General features: G+C 38.1%; 1 protein-coding gene across 4 annotated transcripts in view; it reads right to left on the bottom strand.

The window, feature by feature from the left end:
* LRRC4C (leucine rich repeat containing 4C) overlaps positions 1-16,530 on the bottom strand; it is a 1,364,302-nt gene that overhangs the window by 525,796 nt on the left and 821,976 nt on the right. For all 4 annotated transcript variants that reach the window (XM_030829357.1, XM_030829356.1, XM_030829355.1 and 1 more), the window contains one exon: positions 12,932-13,068. The gene's annotated coding sequence lies outside the window, so the exon portion shown is untranslated. The remainder of the gene's footprint in view (positions 1-12,931; positions 13,069-16,530) is intronic.

A 16,530-nucleotide genomic window follows, 5' to 3' on the forward strand; every position in this document is an offset into this window, starting at 1 on the left:
TAACAGCCAGGTAATATTTACCAGCCCTTTCTTATGCCAGTTTCACCCAGGTCATCCATGATAGAATTCTCAACCTCAATCTCCAGTACCCCAAGTGGGTGTGTGTTACTGAAATGAATTTAAATCTCAATGATAATTAAGCCAGTTGTCTACGGGAAGATTTTTCTTTTTCTTTTCTTTTTTTTTTTTGAGACAGAGTCTTGCTCTGTCCCCAGGCTGGAGTGCAGTGGCGCGATCTCCGCTCACTGCAAGCTCCGCCTCCTGGGTTCACACCATTCTCCTGCCTCAGCCTCCCGAGTAGGTGGGACTACAGGCGCCCGCCACCACGCCCGGCTAATTTTTTTTTTTTGTATTTTTAGTAGAGACGGGGTTTCACCGTGTTAGCCAGGATGGTCTCAATCTCCTGACCTCATGATCTGCCCTCCTCGACCTCCCAAAGTGCTGGGATTACAGGCGTGAGGCACTATGCCCGGCCAGAAGAGCCTAAATTTTATAGGCAGAAATAGGGAAAAAAACAATTCAGGAAGAAGGAACAATATAAGTAAAAAGAAGATGCATAAAAAGGAGGGCACGGTCTCATGCCCGGTGTGCTCTGGCCCAGATGAGCAGCAAAACAGGAGCCTCTCAGACACTGGGGCAACCAAGGTCTAAGGTGGGCCTGCCCCAGATGAAGTGCAATGAGCCACCTTGGACACTTCCTGCTCATCTAGGTTGTGTGAATGAAGCCAAGGAGGTTTTCTCCCACTGGACATCTATCTCAGTGGCCAGTTGCCAACACATCTCTACCCATTGTGGAAAAGGAGTACATGGAGCAACTGAAGACGAATGCACGGCAGGCGTCCCAGGCGCTCAGCCTAAAGAGTATGGTTTATGGGTAAGGGAGATCGAAGTGAGAGAACTAAACCTCTTTTTCAGGAAGAGCAAGTAAAAGTGGAGCGGGGAAAACTACCTATCTTAGGGTTAATATAAGTACAAAGACATTGGTAATGGTATCTCAGAAAGTAAAGGAAAACCAACTAAAGCCCCATACCATAAGAAAGGCTCAAAATGATATACAACAAGTGGGCTCAGGATAGAGAAATGGTACTAAGATTTAACTGTCAATGTTCTCATAAATATCCCAAATGCCTCCAGATGGGCAGGTCACCATCTAGCATACCAGGCTTTCTTGAAGAGGTGGCTGTAGTATATAACATGTAACATATAGTATATAACATGTAACCATGGCATCTTCAACTAGGCAGTGGAAATAAGATCTCATGGCTGACCAGATGAGATCCTTCCTAACTCACTCAAAGATTCATTTTCTTCATGAAAATGTCTACAGTTATTTCTGGGAATCTCAGTCCCATCTCACATTGCTTAGGAAATGTTCACTCACTGTGTCTTCTTTGGCAAAGTGCTATGCTACCGTCTCCCTTGGCAGTGAGCACCCTGAGAATGCTGGTCTGAGGCACAGTCATCTTCCTCTGATGGCCCTTCAAGGTCTTCAGTTGACAACATTGCACTGGCATCTGTGGTAGGAGGATCATTCCCTCCTTAACCCTGCAACTATTTTAGCATCTGGGCCCCCAGAGCAGCAAGGCTCATCTCCCAGGTTAATTACTCTTCCAGGCACTCAGATTCTTTAGTTTCTGTTCTAACTCTATGAACATTTTAAAAGTGCCTTTTGGCAAAACCAAGTTTTATACCATCTTCCCCATTTCTCTTGATGCTTTCTTCTCTCCTGGGCAACTCTACCACACATCTGCCTCTTCTAATATTTTAAGCTAATTAAAAAAAAAATTACCCCCTCTTTTGTATGTGAAATAAGTTGCCTACAGGCTTCAACGTCCACCAATTCTATGGCAGGCAATCTCTAAATTTCAGTCTGGATACAATTAGACCAAGTGACTAAGTATAGAATTAAAACAGGTAACCAATATTTATAGAGTGCTTTCATATACCATCTCCTTATCTTTCACTCCAAATTTCTCATTCCTTAGAGCTCTCTACCTCAGTAAATGGAATTTCAAAGCTTCCATTTACTCAGACCAAACATGCTGGAGTTCTCCTAAATCTCTTTACATCCTGTCTTTAATCATCTCACACATTAAATCTACTCAAAATATATATAGAATCCAACCAGTTCTTACCACTTTCACATCTACCACCATGGTCCAAGAAATTATCATCTTCCACGTGGATTAGAGCAATAGTCTGCTAATTGTTCTCCCTTCCACTCTCATCTCCCTTCAGTCTATACGCATCACAGAAGCCAGGGAGATCTAGCACCCTATTCCAGTTCTTCCCACCTCCAGGACTTCACTCCTTAATTCTAGGACTGGCTAATCTATAGTCCCTTGTGTTCCTCAAATGCATAAATCATGCTCCCACGTCAGGGCCTCCCCACTTGTTTCCTCTACTGGAAAGGTTTTCTCCCATATGTTTGCATGCCTCAGCTTCTCACCTCCTTCCTAGCTTTCTCAACTTCATAATGATTCCTTTCCTGACTGTCATTTAAAATTGCAATGCACTCCCATGCAAGCACTACCTGTTCCTTACCTACTTTACATTTTTCTGTAGAACTTGTCCCCCATTCAACGTAACATATTTACTTAAAATTATTTTGTTTTACTTTTTTGCTTGACTGTCTCTGTCCACTAAAATATGGGTATGTGAGGGTTGATATTTATATTTGTGTTGTTCTGTGCTATATCTCCAAAGCCAAGAATAGTGTCTGACTCATGGAGAGCATTCAATAAACATTTGTGGAGTTACTGAATTAATCAACACATGCTAAGCAATGCATGTATCTGGAGAATTACTGACTTGTGTTCCATTTCTTCCTCTGTAATTCATTGGCTCTTAACCTTGTGCTTAAGTCTCTCTTAGTCATAATCTTATTTGCCTCATCTATAAAATAGAAATAATTGTAAGGATGCTAACTAAAATGATAAATGTGGCAATGCCTAGGGCATAGTATACATGAGGCAGATGGTGATTGCTGTTGCTGTTATTAAAATATTTTTAATAACCTGTGGGATGCCATTTTCAATCTGAATTAAATGGAGGAAGTTCTACTTTTTTCCACAAAGAATGAAGGCACATGAATTAATTAAAATATATAAAATAATACATGTGTCAACATCCAGCTCAGGGTCTAATCCATAGAAGGTCTATAATGAATGGTTTTTTCAATTGGTCGAGTTTTTTTTTTCTTTTTTAAAAATTATTTGATGCACTACATTTCTTGACTTCAAAAGTAGTTTAGCATCATGAGGAATTGCAAGGATTTTGTAAATTATAAGACTTAATATATGATGTTGCTAAGAGAGTGCCTTGCTTAGGGCTTCCCTATTCAATTTTTCAGCATGTAGTGGCCAAGAATATGGATTCTTCAAGGCAGGCTAAACAGCTCCGAGGCCCCGAAGTTGGTGGCCCTTTGTTAAAGAGATTTCTTTTTCAACTTCAGGAAAATACTCAAGGCCTTCCCTGGTTTTTATTTCCTATCGAAAGTATGAGAATTCCTAGGGAGGAATTCTTACAACTTTTCATCTTGCAGATATCCTACCCCCAAAAAGTAACACTTTGTAATGGTTGTTGGAAAAAAAAAAAAAACAAAAACCCTCTAGTTTCCATCAAAATCAATTCAGCTAATTAGCAAATATAATATCATGTGGTATAATTTTCTTTTGCCAAATCAAATGAAGGCAAATCAGAGTTTTACCAGTAGAATACTGAAGCCCCATCGCACTGGCCTGCACCAGCCTGTGAGAGAATATTTTACACTTCTCTTCCCAACTCAGACTTCAGTGACATCACATCAGTGGGTGAAATGGCTATAGGGGCAGTAGTCACACCATAAAACATGCAAATATTACACATACTACAAATTAGAGCCAGAATTGTTCTTAGAAAGCTGATTTTTCAGTGTACCATTGGTTCTACCTTGTTATTTTCAAGTATATGAAATAAACGCCCATTGGCTCAACAATTTGTTATTGCTGCGCCTTCTTTGTGCAAGGCATTCAATTTAGGAGTCACTCTCTGTAATAGATGCATACTATTTGGTTGAATAGAATGTTTGTCTCAAATTGTTTTACTGCCTTAAAATTTCTGCTTTATGATGTGGTTTCTTGAACAGTAAATGTGTTCTGTGAAACATTTTGCTTTACTGCAGTGATATTTCCTTGTATTTGCAACATGAATATGGAGCTTAAAGATGTAAAACCTAAGAAATCAAGCATAACGAATTCCTGTGATTTTTCAGCATATTTGTCACTGGATAAGAAAAAGTTGAGGGGGAAACTGATGCACTGTCAATATTATGACTGTTTCACCTAGTGGATTAGGCAGGATTGGAGCCTTCACATAGAGTGATTTTATTTTATTTTTTCCAAAAGATTCTTCAGATCCACCTGGAAACTTCTGAAATTATGTTTGATAAGTCGAAATATATCAAGGAGATACAATCACTCTGATTATATACTCTGAGTTGCTTACCTATCACTCCTCGGACCTTAACTAGGTCATGTGAAGGTAGCTTAGAAAAACTGGCTAAATCGTGTATCACACAGTCAGAAAAACTGTGAAATCGCATTCAGGATGATGGCAATAAATAGTGGCTGCCACTCTTTTAAACGTATTTTTAATATTTTTAATATTTTATTAGCTTTTATATTTCTAGCTTAGCTTTGAAAATAAATATTTTCTTAAGATATTTCTCATGGGCTTTTTACCTTCGAACTAACTCATACAAGTCCTTTTATTTCTATCCTATTTTGTTTTACTGCAGTGAGGGAAGAAATATTCTGAAATACAAATTTTTAGATTTGTCTTTTCTCATGAACTATTGCCTCTATCATGTTAGGTCCTTTTTAAAGAGGCGCAATATTTTTTTCTTCAAGGGTTGAAGCTTTTCAAATACCTAGAGAAACAAATATAAACTATATGTTTTCTATTTTTTTCTTAAAAAAAGGACAAAACAAACCCATAGTATTTTAAATAGGTTGTAACAATAGGAATCTCTCTTCCTAACCAAAAAATTGTTTTTTTGTTTCTGTTTCTAATAATAATACTTATTGTGTTTCATAATACCAATATATATTTTTAAATGATATTTTAATTCTGAATAGAATACAATTAGATTCAAAAATACATCGTAAGAATACCTGGCAAATTTGGCCGGGCACGGTGGCTCACGCCTGTAATCCCAGCACTTTGGAAGGCCAAGGCGGGCGGATCACGAAGTCAGGAGATCAAGACCATCCTGGATAACATGGTGAAACCCCCTTTCTACTAAAAATACAAAAAATTACCCGGGCGTCCTGGCGGGCGCCTGTAGTCCCAGCTACCTGGGAGGCTGAGGCAGGAGAATGGCGTGAACCCGGAAGGCGGAGCCTGCAGTGAGCCGAGATGGCGCCACTGCACTCCAGCCTGGGCGACAGAGCGAGACTCCATCACACACACACCCAAAAATAACCATGGTAAATTTTTAAAAATCTAATAAACTTGTGAATCTCGAAGCCCACATAATAGGATAGTTTTCTGTTAACATAGACTATTGTTTATATTGAGTACTATATAGCACTCTGAATATTTCCATTTGTGGCAACTATGAGGTTTAAGGCAGATAAAATTACTTCCATCATATTCCAAATGTTGGGGGTTTTAAGTTTAGAGTTCTAAGCCTAATTTTCTGTATAGGGAACCTATCAAAGTGAATTTCTATAAAATAAAGTGTACAAGAATAAATATACTCGACCTATTTTAATATGCTATTCTTATTCTCATTCTTCAGTGCAAATTGCTTGTAAATATAAATTTAAGTGTAAAGTAAAAAATCATCCTTCAAACCCCACTCTTTCTATTTATTTTATAGCTCTAGGCACTCATGAAAAGCTTTTAACTCAAAGAGCAAGCCAACGGAATAAAAATCAGAATTTTACTGTTGTTATTATTAATCTTGTGAATATTCACTATTTAGGAAGCCCCCTAAGAATGCATTGCCTTATCAAAATACAAAGTCAAAGTTGATGCTCTCTAAGAGTTTATAATGTAGGTCAGAAAGAGGTCTTTTTCTCTCTGCCTGTTCGGAACAGAGACCTCTCTGGCTTTCTCAGCAATCCCCTTGCCTTGCAGTAAACGTGGCTTACCTTTGCTCCATCAGGGTTTGTAGCATCAGTATTATTGCTTGCTCTCCATCAGGGCTCTTGCTGCTTTGCCTCTGGCATCCCTGGTCCAAGAGTGAAGTGCTGGGGAGTTTGTAAGCTGTGACTCTGACTTTCTGTCAAGGCGTTTTTATATTTGTGAATAGTTATTTCCTTAGGTACCTGGAAAGTCATTGTTTATGTGATTCCCTAGCTTCATAGACCTTATAATAAATTGACAAAATTCAGAGCCCTTCCTTAGGTGATGTTTCAGGTTAAAATTAATGCTCATTTTAAACGACAGCCACGTAAATCCTGTCACCACAGACTGCATTTTTTTTGTTTTTAAACTCATTGTAATCATTTTGTTTTTGCTTGTGTGTGATGGGTGGGATTGACATTTGACCCAAAGACTACCAGTCTCTCTATCTGGTATAATATGAAGCTATTGCAGTAGACATTTGGGGCAAGAGACTGTACGATTTAAGGGATTTAATTTAAAATATATACAAGTATATGTGTAAAGAATGATGTTTGTCTTTCTTCTGCTGCTACCAAAACGAGAACAGTAATCACTTGAGTTCATTTGTAGAGATAGGATTTTACAGAAATAATTCGCTAACTTGATAAAGAATAAAGAAATTTGAAATGTGAACATATTGTATCTAGAAATGTTAAAGAATTCCTTTTCTGTAGAAGTTTTGGAAGACATAAAACAGATTACTTCCCATCAGCTGAATGTGATCTCTCTCCTTCTGTTAACTCCCTTAGCTAGCCATGTGTGATGACTAATGTACTACATTAGGCACTAGCAGCAGTCAAAGATGAACAAGACACTGCCTTGCTCTGAGAGATGAAATACAACTTTTTACCTTGTATGTTATAGTTATGTTGATCTATTTTATCACTGTTAATGGCCCTGTATTACTTGATAATTATTTCTGTATCATACATATTTATGGTCCCCTCAGCACCTAGAATATTTAACACATAGACCAATTTGTTAAATGAATTCATTTAATAATTATTCTCTCATTCAACAATTATTTGCAAGCTCCGACCATCTAAGGCAATTATCTCTTTAAGATGGTTTTGCATGTAATCCTACCCTGCCAGAAAACAAACTTAGTAGAATTTTTTTTTCTTTTTGTAAATTCATAGTTCCACCTTGATTATTATGCTAACATTTTAGACATCAAAATAGAGCCATCAAAATATCTACAAAAATGCTTCCAAGGGACTTCCACTTACAGAAGGATAAAATAGACCTTTTTCCCCTATTTATCCCATTAAATGCACCCAAAATCCCAGACATTATATTTGAAAAATGCATAAGACCTTGAAAAGTAGAGTGAAGAAGGAAGACTATACAAGAAGCTCTGGATCCAAGGAATGACATGGTGGTGAGTTCCTGGATTTTTGTTTTGGCTCCATATATCCCAGATTTGGAGCTGAAGAGATCAGAAGCCCAGACATGACAGGAGGTGCATATATATACACACACACAGAGAAACAACATTTGACTGTCTCTGGCCAAAGGACAAGGATAGGGCAATTTAATAAGACAGAAACATTTGAGGCAATTAACACTTTCATCCACACATACATAAGAGAAAAATGTATGGCCTTATCCTTACCTAGGCCATCAATGCCCTAATGAATAATCTACATTTCTACCTTCACCAGGCTATGAGAAGGTCTCCCCAATTTCCATCAGGGTAGTGTCAAAGAAGATCATATAGAAGCCAGGACATTCATCCCTGCCAGGCAGTAATCAGGCCACCCTCCACCCTTTGTATCATCAGTGGAGATAACATAGGGATCCTGAACTTCTACCTCTACAATTCCTATATGTTGGGATGGTATCAAACTAGGCTTAGAGGAGAGTCAGGACTTTCACCACCACCCTGGAATAATGACACCAATACCCAACCCCCTTCCCCGCACCAGCATGGTGACAGTGGTGAGCAAGTTGGTAATAGTTACAAGGTATTCCTATTCCTCCCAGCCAGGGAGGTATCAGTAGAAGTCTAATGGGAGCTGGAAGTCCTGTCCATGCCAGCGGTAATAAAGAGCCCCTGCCCACTCATATATAAGCAAAGGACAGGCGAAGAAACATGAGCTTCTACCTCCAACTGCCATTAATTCTACTCCCACTTCCCCTACTAGAGCATATTGGAGAAAGCCAACCAAAACTGAAGGTTTAAACAATATCCAGAATCTCATAATATCATACTCAAAATGTCTAGGTTTCAACTGCAAACTACTTATTCCACCAAAAATCAGGGAGACTTTAAATGAAATGGAAAAAAAATCATTAGATGCTAATACCAAGGAGAGCAAATGGACACCCAGCAAATGCCATAGACAATAAAATAAAATTTGACTTCAGTTTCATACCTTATAAAAATTAATTCAAAATGGATTATGCACTTATAACTAATAAATAAAACTATAAAACTTTTGGGAAAAAAACATAGAAGCTAAACTTTGGAGTCTAGAACTAGGCAAAGAGTTCTTAGCCTGGAAACTAATAGCATGGCCATAAAGCACAAAACTGATAAAAGGGACTTCATCAAAATTAAAATCTTTTGTTCTGTAAAAGGCTTAAGAGGATGAGAGAACAAGCTACAGACTGAGAGAAAATATTCGCAAACTAGCTGTCTTATAATGTTTAATATACAGAAGATATAAAAAAACTCAAAATGCAGCTGTAAAAAGAACCCCAACAAATCCAATGAGAAGTTCGGCAAAATACATGAACAGATATTTTGGTTAAAAGGATATACAGATGGCAAATAAGTGCATGAAATGATGTCAAACATCATTAGTTATTATAAAAGTGAAAAATAAAGCTGCAAGGAGTTATTGTGACATACCTATTAGAATAATTAAAATAAAAAATGATGACAGCAACAAATGCAGCCAAGGCTATTGAGAAACTGGATCACTTGTACATTTCTGACAGGAATGTAAAAAGTTACAGTTACCCTGGAAAACTCTTCAGCAGTTAATTTTAAAAACTAATTATGCAACTACCATACAACCCAGCAATTGCATGTTTGGCCATTTTTTCCCTCAAAATAAAAACTTATATTTACAAAATGTCTGTACATGAATACCTATAGTGAATTTCTTTATAATAGTCCCAAACTAGAAGCAACCAAGACATCCTTCAACAGGTAAATAATTAAACAAACTATGGTATATCCTTACCAAGAAATATTAGTCAATAGAAAAAAATGAACTATTAATGACCTGGATTAATCTTCAGAGAATTATACTGAGTGAAAACAGCCAATGCCCATAAGCCACATACGGTGTGATTACATTTAAATAACATTCTTGTAATGACAATGTTACAGAAATAGAGAACAGATGAGAAGTTGTCAGTGTTTAAAAGGGAAGTTAGAGGTAGGAACGAAGTGGATGTGGCTATGAAAAGGGCAACAGGAGGGTCCCTTGTGGTGATAGAAATGACCTGTATTTTGACTGTAGTAATATCAATATTCTGGTTATAGTATTGTACTATGTAGTTTTGCAAGATATTGTCATTGGGTATAAAGGGGGAACAGGCACTCGGGATCTCTGTGTTATTTTTTTTTACAACTATATTTTAAAAACAAAAAAGTTGAATTAAAAATTCAGTCATCAGCAATATGACATCTACATATTTGTATCTCTACTGCACGGCAATCATATGAATGTCCTTAGTTGATTTTAAGGAATACCATTCAGTTTATAGCCCTGATACCTAAGTGGCCATGTTTTCTATAGAATTCTGCCATAACCCTCAATCTAATGCCACTTGACTAAATCAGGAATGGCACTTGACCAAAAGTCAAGCAAATTTTAATTAAGTCATATGCTATGATCTCAGTGATCAGGTGAATTGAGCCAATCATATTCTCTCTTTTGAAAATTTAAACACACACACACACACGCAAACATAAACACACACAGAATAGGCTGTGTGCTTGTTATTACATTACGATCTCTCAGTTCAAGTCCACCCTCCTCTTGCTTTGAGATGCTGGGTCTGGGTCAGTGCAAAGCATATATTTTCCTTTGCCACCTGGCTCCCTGTTTGCCAATACAGGGATACAGAGGGAGAATAGAAGCTTGAGAGGGAAGAAGAAAGTGCTTCCTGCTTCTGACAATGTCACCCTGTTGATTTCAGTAGCCACTGTGAAGCAGTTGATTCTATTTTATACATTTTTCTACAATTCAGGAAGAAAAAAAAAACCCAATCGCACTCTTTCCTAGTGATAAAACAGCACTAGCTGGCTTGTACCCCTTCCTCAGAGATGTGATTACAGCTTTGCCTGTGGATTCCTTTCTAGTTTTCAGGCTGTAACACTGGCTGAGTACCATCCCCCACCAAATTCTGCATCCCAGCTCCGTGGGTACCCCAATCCGAGCTTCTGGGTTACAGCCCCAGCTAGCAGCCTGTCCTTAAAGGAAAGATTCTTAGCTCTGTGGAGTCCTTGCTGAGCTTCTAAAGTCCCTCTATTTCGCGGGGAACACCCTCACCCAAGACTCCTGTATTCCTTTTCTTCAAAGCCCCTCCTCCAGTATTCTGAATTCTAATAATCTCTGACTCTTACTTTCGTCCCTGCATCCAGGATATCCACTTCCTGTAATTACTACCTTTATGATTCCTCAGTGTTTTTTTTGCCTTTATTATTCGCCAATAACTGGCTAACCATTCTTTGATAATTCTGCCTATTAAAATAAATGGTGTGGTTTCTGTTTCCTGAATGTAACCTGATTCACACAGGTCATTAGCAGCAGGAGCTGAAGCTGTTAAAGGGAAAGCAGCTGCAGAGGCCATGATAGGCTATGTGCAAGGCAAAATTTTAAGAGGAACAATTATTAAAAGGCTAAGAAAAATAATCAGAAACAAAAAAGAACAGAAATGAATAGACATTCAGGGAGAAGAGAGTTGCAAAAGTTTAAAGTTCCTGTTGCTCATAAGAATGACACAAGCATATAAGAAGCTTCTAGAACTGCCTTTCTTTTTTATTCTTGTTTCTTAATTTGGTTTCAGTTCCAGCCCACACATGTTGCCATAAAAATTCCCTTTTTACATGGGTCACCTAAATGAGTCTTTTTTCTCAATAAACAAAAGAGCCTAAGGGAACAACACCCTTCCCTGTGTATAAATAGAAAGACAAAGTTTGACGGCAAGGAAAAAAAGACAATTACATATGCTTTTAAAAAGAAAGATTCAAATCTTCTCTCTCTCTCTCTGTTTGTTTTTTGAGATGGACTCTCTCTCTGTTGCCCAGGCCGGACTGCAGTGGTGCTATCTCGGCTCACTGCAAGCTCCACCTCCCGGGTTCATGCTATTCTCCTGCCTCAGCCTCCCGAGTAGCTGGGACTACAGGCGCCCACCACCGCGCCTGGCTAATTTTTCATATTTTTAGTAGAGACGGGGTTTCACCCTGTTATCCAGGGTAGTCTCTCAATCTCCTGACCTCGTGATCTGCCCGCCTTGGCCTCCCAAAATGCTGGAATTACAGGTGTGAGCCACTGCACCCGGCCAAGTCTTCTCTCTCTTTTTGATTGATATTTCCCTTGAGTGGCTGGTACCTTATGTTTACCTTACCATTGCTTCCTCATTTTTAGAGAGCACTTCACACTTGCAAACACCTCCATAGCTAGGTTCTTATGTGACTCTCCAAACAAAGTGATATCCCTGAAGATAGATTAACATATCTTCCATTCAGCTTAATCTACATAATGTGATGGAGTTGATGAAAGAAAGGGTTATCTTCTGGGAGGATCATGAGTTATGAATGTAGGACAGATAGCTGTTACAAATGCAACTGAGAGAGAGCTAAATATTAATAGGAAAATGCATGAGCAATACTTTCTACCTTCATTTCCAGTCCACTTACAACATTTCTACTTATGCCTTACAGCAGCACAAATAATTCAAGTATTTGCCAGTAAAAGGGAAAGTACAAACTTCTCCTCTACAATGGTGCTTAATGTCACTATAATTTGATCTTTTTTTTCCTCAACACAGTGAAATCCCACAAATGAAAAAAGAGATTGTTTCAATTTTGCAGAGCTGATGGCTTCTATTTCTAGGTGTGAGTCCCCTTGACTCTTGATGGTATAGCAATTATTAACTACAGAGGATGCCACAACCCAATCCTCCAGCTTACAAACTGCCACTTGCTTTGAGTCACTCAGACTTTCATTCTTCCCCACTGGTTCATTCAGACAAGTACAACTTTTCCAGTAGCCCAACAGAAAATATTTTCATGCTGTCACCACATAAAGCTTTCCAATCTCCCCAGGTTTTCAAAGACAGAATCGAAAGCCAGCTACCATTCCCAAACACTTTGTTCCATATTAATGATTGAACCACTGCCCCAGTTTCAAAGAAAAGGAGCCGGGGCATCACTATTTGTCTGCCTGTTTCATTCTGAATCCCAAGCAGGACAATCTGCCACTCTTTCAACTCCTGGTGTAGTGCTCAGAAACATCTGTTTGAGAAACAGTTTGACTCCCGCCCTTCTGCATAAATCACTACTGGTAAAAGTTTTATGAGGTGGCAACGTTTTCCCCCGCTTTCTCCTTTTGTAACTGTCTGAAGCCCAAATGAACAAGATGAAATGGCCAGAGATTTAGCCATATCCTGGCATCCACATGTGTACATTTGGGAGGGAAAAGAAGCTCTCAGCTGTACTAAAGGAGAATTATAATGATCTGAAATGTAATTAACAACCCCATAGTCAATGAATCTTTGAAGGATTCTCATGGAAAAAATTATACCTCTCACTTACCTGTAGCAAATTGTTCATGGACCCGTTTCTCTGTTTGCAGAACTTGAACCCACTTAATTTATGGCAATTCCAAAGTAGTTTCAGGATGTTTCCATATTGTTAATCCGCATAAGTTATTCTTGCTTGTCCAGTAACTCCTACATAAAGTAGAAGAAAAAGGTATAATTAGTATTATTTAATGGTCAATAAATGCTGGTAGATTTTAACACCTAGAACTTGCACTAAAAAAGAAATTAAAACGCACACACACACACACACACACTGACCGTTTTTATTTTTTGTATGATAGAAAGTAATGGGAAAAATGTTTTCTCTTTTAAAAACTATATCAAATGTTATGGTCATTTTGTAAATACAGTTACACCTAGTAGTAGATCTCCGGGTGACTGGTAAAGGCTAAATAAAAGTTTATTGATTAGAGACTCAATATAATAGTTTTAATTAAAATTGGCTTGTTACTGCATGCCCTAAGAGGGTGGGAAGGAATTTAACATCTGAGATGTTACCATGGGCCTGGGCTATGTGAATTGCTTTTACATATATTATTTTATTCAGTCAGCACAGTAATATTTCTTAAGATCTTGCTATCCGCACTGTCTAGCAGATGCTTTTGTTAGCCTCATTTGTCAAATTGTAATTGGGAGACCCAACCCCAATATTTCAACATAGGTTCTTTCTATTTTCCATAAGTGTCAGCCAGCTGAGAAATAAAGAAAAAGAGTACAAAGACAGGAATTTTACACCTGGGCCTCCAGGGGTGACCTCACATATCGGTAGGACCATGATGCCCACCTGAGTCACAAAACCAGCAGGTTTTAATTAAGGTTTTCCAAAGGGGAGGGGGTGTACAAATGGGGAGTAGGTCACAAAGATCACATGCTTCAAAGGGCAAAAAGGAGAACAAAGATCACATGCTTCTGAGGAAACAGGACAAAAGGCAAAACAAAACTACTGATAAAGGTCTATGTTCACTGTGCATGTATTGTCTTGATAAACATCTTAAACAACAGAAAACAGGGTTCAAGAGCAGAGAACTGGTCTGACCAAAAATTTACCAGGCTGGAATTTCCCAATCCTAGTAAGCCTGAGGGTACTGCAAGAGACCAGGGCATATTTCAGTCCTTATCTCAACCACATAAGACAGACACTCCCAAAGCGGCCGTTTATAGACCTCCCCCCAAGAATGCATTCCTTTCCCAGGATCTTAATTATTAATATTCCTTGCTAGGAAAAGAATTTAGCAATATCTTCCCTACTTGCACTTCCATGTATAGGCTCTCTGCAAGAAGAAAAATATGGCTCTATTCTGCCCAACCCTGCAGGCAGTCAGACCATATGGTTGTCTCCCCTTGTTCCCTGAAAATCATTGTCATTCTGTTCTTTTTCAAGGTGCACTGATTTCATATTGTTCAAACACACATGTTTTACAATCAATTTGTACAGTTAACACAGTAGTGGTCCTGAGGTGACATACATTCTCAGCTTATGAAGATAACAGTATTAAGAGAGTAAAGACAGGCATAAGAAATTATAAAAGTATTAATTTTGGGAACTGATAAATGTCAATATTAAAATGAAATCTTCACAATTTATGTTCAGAGATTCAAGTAAAGACAGGAGTAAGAAATTATAAAAGTATTATTTGGGAACTGATATATGTCCACATTAAAATGAAATCTTCACAATTTATGTTCCTCTGCCACGGCTCCAGCCAGTCCCTCCATTCAGGGTCCCTGACTTCCTGCAACAAATTGTAAAGCAAAGACTTATAAATAGGGGAAGTTAGATAATAAGTCCATTTAAACTGAATACCATATTCTCTTGTTTTAGTCAGATGGTGGGGAAGACCATTGATTATTGCTTTGTTTTGTTTAAATAATTAATATCAAAATATTTTGTGTGTTGAATCTGGCCTAAGACAAATGAAAAGAGTTATTTTGGCACGAGGCTAATGAAGAATTCCAAAAAAAAATAGATAATGAATTTCCTGTCACAGTATATCATAATTATGATGAAACACCTTAACGACTATTAAATAAAATTTATAGAGGGCTGTTGTTTTGGACTAAACTCCTGCAATAGGCCCCAGTAGACCAAAGCAAAATGGAGCCACTCATGTTAAGTGTCATGCAGATGAAGTAATACTTTAAAAAAAAGGAAAATCTCCAAAAAGTCCTTTTTTTTTTTTCCAAAATAACAAGAGATTCACATAAACCATCTGAAAAAGGGCCAGTCATCTTGACCCACCATGATAACTGTCTTTACTTTCCTAACAAGGAAAGTAACCTGACATTAACCAATCTTCTTTTATGTATATGCTGTTTCTTTGTTTCTGCTCAAGCTACCTTTCAAAAACTGACTGTTCTGCTATATCCAATGAAGTCCATTCCTATTTTTATAGATGAGATGCTGCCCAATTCATGAATAATTAATAAAAGTCAATTAGAAGCCCGGGCACGGTGGCTCACACTTGTAATCCCAGCACTTTGGGAGGCCGAGGCGGGCGGATCACGAGGTCAGGAGATCGAGACCATGGTGAAACCCCATCACTACTAAAAATACAAAAAATTAGCCGGGCGTGGTGGCGGGCACCTGTAGTCCCAGCTACTCGGAGGCTGAGGCAGGAGAATGGCATGAACCCAGGAGGCAGAGCTTGCAGTGAGCCGAGATTGCGCCACTGCACTCCAGCCTGGGTGACAGAGCGAGACTCTGTCTCAAAAAAAAAAAAAAAAAAAAAAAAAAGTCAATTAGATTGTGAAACCCAAATTGTTGAAATTTTGTTATTTGACATCACATATTTTTTTTTCTCCATTACATTTTTTTGGCCTGAAATTGCACATCTATTTAGAATTCACAGTACTCTTTTAACTAAATTTAACAAAAATAACTTCCTGTGCATCTGAACTATATTACTTATTTAATTTAACACTCTCTTATATTAACTAGTTTTTATTAAGAAACTGTCAGCCATGGTAGTTCTCTTTGACCAGCCCATAAGAATCATTATGACATGACAAACCACCCATTAATGCCCTCTTGTTCCCAAAAATAGCCAGCCACAGAAAACCCTCTGCCTCTCACATTAAACTTCTCTCATTTGAAACATCCCCAAACTGCACGAGTGCCCCCTTGTAGCCAACAAATACTTGTAAAATGTACCATTTAGAAAGCCTCTCTAGTTTCCAAAATCCCATCTTAATAGAACATTTGCCAATCAGGTAAGTCTGACTATTTTTGCATTTTACACCCTAAAATTTACTCCTCTTCCTAACACTTTGGAAACTTTGCTTAAATGCAAGATATAGCAGAGGTATCCCCTTGCCACAAGTTTATGAATAAAGTCTTTGTAAATTTTTTCTCAGACTTAGTTTTGATCAGTGTCATTCTGTTTTATTAGCGGAATATTTAGGATAATGTGTAAGTCTAGAGGGAAGTGTCTTAACACGTTCAGCAATTTGCAGATCCTTCGTGGTACATAGTAAGAAAACATAGTAGAACTAATTAAAAAGAGATGGGGGTGGGGGAGGGGAAAGAGAGAGAGAGAAAGAAAAAGAAAGAAAAAAGTCCTGAATTACATGGGAGAATGAATACCAAAGTTG

This window comes from Nomascus leucogenys, chromosome 15 (assembly GCF_006542625.1).
Source record: "Nomascus leucogenys isolate Asia chromosome 15, Asia_NLE_v1, whole genome shotgun sequence".
Classification (NCBI taxonomy): Eukaryota; Metazoa; Chordata; class Mammalia; order Primates; family Hylobatidae; genus Nomascus; species Nomascus leucogenys.